This window comes from Miniopterus schreibersii (genome assembly GCF_964146895.1).
Source record: "Miniopterus schreibersii genome assembly, chromosome: 6".
NCBI classification, from domain to species: Eukaryota; Metazoa; Chordata; class Mammalia; order Chiroptera; family Miniopteridae; genus Miniopterus; species Miniopterus schreibersii.
In genome coordinates, this window is record NC_138107.1 from 37,318,758 (window position 1) to 37,324,471 (window position 5,714).

General features: G+C 37.4%; 1 pseudogene across 1 annotated transcript; it reads left to right on the forward strand.

Annotated features, from left to right (window-relative positions):
- Positions 1–1,156: 1,156 nt before the first annotated feature.
- LOC308558728 (trafficking protein particle complex subunit 4 pseudogene) lies at positions 1,157–1,709 on the forward strand (annotated as a pseudogene). Its single transcript has one exon. The product of its transcript is annotated as a trafficking protein particle complex subunit 4 pseudogene (transcript).
- Positions 1,710–5,714: the final 4,005 nt, after the last annotated feature.

A 5,714-nucleotide genomic window follows, 5' to 3' on the forward strand; every position in this document is an offset into this window, starting at 1 on the left:
AAATCCAGTGTTCCAGAACTGACTCAGTTAAAAATGGCAATCAACAAAGAAGCCTACACAAAGTCACCTCAGAGCTCAGCTTAGTCATCAAAAGGTGATTGCTCAGAGATGATATAGTTTAAACTTATTTTCCAACAGAATCACTCCTAAATCTTGCAGTTTTTAGAAATAGAAATGTTTAAAATAGTCAATATGATAGGAGTTACCTGTCTTTATGAACCATTGTTTTTTGTTTGTTTGTTTTTTCTGACAAAAAGTTTGTGATATATACAATCCAGCCTCACCACACATTTCAATATCATAGCGTAGCCCTCTCCTTCCCTCTGTGGGCCTCTACAATACAGCCAGGATTATCTAATCATTTTATTTTCTCTAAACACATGATTCTTGTCCTACCTCTCTACTTTTGCTCAGGCTGAACTCCTCCATCTGAAAACTTGTTTCCTTTATTCCAGGCTTTTCTTTTCACTAATAGGTGTTCTTCGAGACCTAGCTGTGGTCCAAGTGAAACTCATTCTTCCCTAGTTCTTCAACTCTTCTCTCCATCCACTTTTTCTTTTGTACCTTATGCATGATGCATTGTTAATGTTTACTTGTCCATATATATATGCTCAAACCAATAATTTCTTTTTTCACACTCCCTAGCTGAGGGCTATGAGCAGAGTTAGTGTGAAATCTATTTCCAGTGCAAGCGTGTAAAGAGGGGGCAGAGAAGATTGCTCGGTGGATTCTGGTCTAGTTTAGAATAGAATCACAGGCCTGAGTAAGAGTATTATAGAAATAGAACAATGTAGAAAGATCGAGATTGCATTTGTTGAGTTTACCCTCTGTGCCTATGTTTCTGATGATGACTTTTCTTTTTCTTTAATGTGGGAGTTATGAGATGACAAAGTACAATATGTACATAACATCAAACACATGACTTCATGGTGTTATGTGGAGGGGCATAAAGAATACAGTGGTACCTCGGTTTCTAATGTAATCCATTCTGGAAGACCGTTCAAGTTCTGAAATGTTGGAAAACGGAGGGATCCACAGCTGACAGCTAGGCCTCAGGATCTTGCCCTCAGCGGCAGCCGTGTAGCATGTTCGACTTCTGAGGCATGTTCGAAAACCGAAGCATTTCCTTCTGGGTCTAGAGCTATCAGGAACCAAAATGTTCCTCCACGGAGACGTTCGAAAACCGAGGTACCACTGTATCTGTGCCTTGATGGAGTGCCCAGGATGGGGCATTGTTGACTCTAGCCTCACTTCTGCAGTAGGCCATGCAGCGTTGGCCATCAATGGTGTGGACATGAATGACAAGTACACAGCTGGTAGAAAAGAGGTACTAAAGTACCTGGGCAGCCCTGCCAACTACCCAGTATCCATTGGGTTAGGCCAGCCCCACCGCATCTCCAATGAGAAGCTCATGCTGGTCTCCATGCTCCACTCGTTATTGGAAAAAACAGCTCTCAGCTGTCTCCCACACAGGTCAGCGCAGGCACTGAGATGCTGGAGACAGACACATTCAAATGGCACTGCTTCCAGACATGGACAGGGGTCAGGTTTGTGGTGCTGGCAGACCTTAGAGATTTACTCAGACTTTGCCCCCCAAGAACCCGTTCTAATTCCTGGAAATGCCCATCAGGTGTGAGCTATTTGTTCAGAACCCGAAGTTAGCCCTGGAGATGGCAGAGAAGGCTGGAACTTTTGGACCTGGGTCATAGGCTGAACCTGTAATAGACACCATCACCCACTGCACCCCTGGACCAAAATCTGACAGATCTGCAGCATCAGTCCTGTTGTTTCTACCCTGATAGAGATTCTAATAACCTTGTTAGTGCATTTGAAAATGAGAGGATGCTGAGCTTGATGACAGGTACTGATCCCCAAGCCTTAACAATATGCTCTCTTCCCTCCTGTATGTATCACTCCTACTCCCCAACCCTATACAGGTTTATTTATGAAGGAAGGAGGCAGGCCCATAAATGCTATAATAAATATTCCTTTGTTCTAAAAAATTAAAAGAATATCTTCACTCACAAAACAAGAAAAATAAATATGAGGCCAAAGACAATGTTAAATGGCAAATAGGCTGGGCATTTATTAGATAAAGCTTCCTTAAGAGTTTAAATTTTTTTTTTTTTAACAAAAATATTTTTTGCATGTCATGGCTAAATATTTAACAATCTGACTAAAAAGAAAACACATTTAAAGCTCATTTGTATAACTATTTTACTCTGTGTAATGTGTTATAAGTTATGTCTTTTGAATTTGCTAGAATTCTATTTTAGTTGCCATAATTTTTTTTAATTAAATATATCTTTATTGATTTCAGAGAGAGGATGGGAGAGGGAGAGAAAGGGATAGAAACATCAATGTTGAGAGAGAGTCATTGAAAGGCTGCTTCCTGCACACCCTCAACTGGGGATCAAGCCTGCAATCCCTGCATGTGCCCTGTCCAGGAATCAAACCTGTATCTCCTGAATCATAGGTCAATGTTCAACCACTGAGCCATGTCAGCTGGGCCACAATTTCTTTAATAATTTTCTATAAGTAAAATCCCCCAAATCCTTAATAAGAGGATACAAAACATTTTAGTATCTTGCATTAGAATTTCTTTTTTTTTTTTTCATAATTAGATATGCCTTGTAACTAGGACTCACTTTACTAGTCAAGTAAAATAATTAAGCTTTGTAAATAATAAATGGACCAATGGATGCAACCATAAATTTATTTGAATTTATTTATTTATTTATTTATTTATTTATTTATTTATTTAAACATTTTACATTAGTTCCAGGATAAAATACTACCAGTAGTAGAAAAAACTCAAGAGGATTATACTTTTGAAGGAAGAGAACTATACTGAGTGGACTTCACAATTATAGGGCTTTTCTCCTGAGCACAGTCCTCAGCCCATGTAGAGCAGTTTGGCTAAAACTAAAAAAGAGATCCATGGTTTCTGGCCTGAACTGTCTGAGAATGGACTTTAGAGCTTCCTTTAAAACCTGAACTAGAGGAGCAATATCCATGAAAGGAGAGTGGGAAACCTCACATCTGCATACTAACTCCCTTGAAAGCTTTAGCTGAGCTGAAAGTATATTTGTGGAGAAGGAAGGAACTTCAAGGAACCAGTGAAAAGCAATAGTCCAAAGGTTGAAAAGGGAGAATAAAGAAAGGAGTTTAGAGTTTGAGCCCTGCCTTTTTAGAGGACCTTGATAAATAACAGTAACTTTCTATTTAAGTCCCAGACTTAAATAGACACATAGAATGAAACATGGCAGGACCAAGGGATTAATCTAAAAGTAATAGGAAACCAAAAGATCTCTCCTCCACAAGTTCAAAGCAATCAGGGAGGGATCTCTCTATTTGCAATAACAAAAAGCAACACTCTAAAACATATCATTCAAAATATCAAGTATACAATAAAAATAATTAAATTGGTAAAGTTAAAGGAATACGGCCTGACTTACCAGTATCAAGAATGAGAGACAGGTATCACTGCCAATCTTAAAGATATTATAAGGAAATATTATGAACAACTATATAAAAATATATTTAACAATTTAGAAGAAATAAAGTTCTTTTTAAAAAAAGAACCTTACTAAAATTGACACCAAAAACATAGAAAATCTGTAGATAAATTCCTCAAAAAAATTTACCAAAATTGATGCAAGAAAACATTGAAAATTTGAATTGCCCTATTTCTATGAAGTAAAGAAATTGAATTCATTTTGAAAACTGTACCACAAAGAAAACTCACATCAAGATGATGTCACTGTTGAATTCTATCAAATATTTAGGGAATGAATAATAGTTTCACACAAATGTTTCCTAAAATAGAAAAGAGAACACAACACAAATCACTCATAAGGACAAAATTACTCTAATATAGAAACCTAACACAGATATTATAAAAAAATGAAAATTATAGCTGAGAACCTCTCATGAACATGGGTATATATACATTTGTAAAAATGCATCAAATTATATAGTTAAAACATTTATAATATGTACAATTTGAGAAGTTTATCAACCTTACAGAGTTGCTATCATAAAGGACACATGGTTGGATAATATACTAACTCAACAAGATTTTCTGTGCTGGACATTTAGATTGGCTCTCTGAAAATACCCTCTCAATTTCTGTCCCTCACTTTTTTAGGTTTATAATTTTGTAGAGAAAAAGACACTAAAAATTGCCAAATCTGATAGAAAAATATATATACAAACAATTTAAATTTACAAAGTAGGTGGTATAATATAAAAGTTGAATTTTTACATAAAGGATGGAGTAATTGTGGGGAAAGTGAAAACACTTAGGCTTTCTCACCACCTTCTCCCAGCCAAGGCCCCAGTTATGTAAATATGATACAGCAGAGTCTTAACAGACCTCATGATAGCTGACCAATGCCTGACCCATCCTTGGCTGAGAGTCACTATCGTCCTGGCCCTTATAAGGCTGGCCCGGGACTTTCAGAGGTGGAGGTTTGTCCTCTCAGGGTGCAGTTTTGTCCCCTGGGGTGTGATTTTGTCTCCTGTATATGCCCAGCTGGCTGCCACCGGGAAGAGGAAGGCGGATTGTCCCCTGTGTACTGTTCAGCCCTGCCACCAGCTGAATAAAGGAAATGCCTCATTCCCCTGTGGCTCCACAATCTTCCTTCGGACTGTCCGGAGCTAGAGGAACCTCCCTGGCCTTGATCACCACCACTACAGTTGGTGTAGTCTTGGGCACTATAGTAATCAACTTTCATGGGCAAGTCAGTAAAGCCATTATTAGAACAAAGGATTCTTAAGCTGCGACTTAAAGTTCATGTAGTAGGTTTCTTGTTTGTTTACAAGAAAAAATAGAGTGGAATGTATTTATATGTATGTATATATGTATAGAATGGTTAAATATATATAAATTGTTATATATAAATTGTTAAATATACATATTCTATATATATTAAATATATATACATATTTTTTTCCAGCTCTGTCAGCTGAAAGAGCCATGATATCTCAATAGCAACTAGCTGACCTAGTTCTCAGGTCTTGGCTTCCAATCATCCTTACCCAATAAAAGGAATCAGAGTTCTTTAGAAAAAGTCTGGTTCTAGAATTGGAGCAGGATATAAACAAGATGAACCCGGAACATTTTGTATTCTAGAACGTGCTTTAAGAAAAGAAAAAGCACACAATGATGAGGAAATGTCAAAGGGACACAGGGACCAACTGAGAGAGCTCTCAATGACTACAGCTACAACAATTAGAGCAATATATATATAAAATACATATTCCTGATTCCATGCTGATATAAATAAATGATCGAATAATTGAATAAATTAATGAATGGGAGAGAAGACACAAATCACTCATGCAGAAAAGTACCCAATAATAATGTACATATTCCACCCTCCAGGAGGTAAAGTTAACTCCCTACTCCTTAAATGCTGGCTGCACATAGTGACATTCTTCCAAAGAGGTATGGAAGGGGGTAAAAAAGACTATTTTCCCAAGTGAAAAAACCTGACAAACACTACCTCAGCCAGGTGATCAACGTCAACATCACAGTGTAGGTGATGTTAGTAGTATGCACCCTTGATAAGATGAAAATCACCAACCTCGAGGTGATGAAACTAGCACTTCACCTCTCTAGACTTCCTCCCAAACAACGTTACACCAGTCTAAATATGAGCAAACATCAGAAAAAGATCAGTGGAAGCACATTTTACAAAATACCTCAT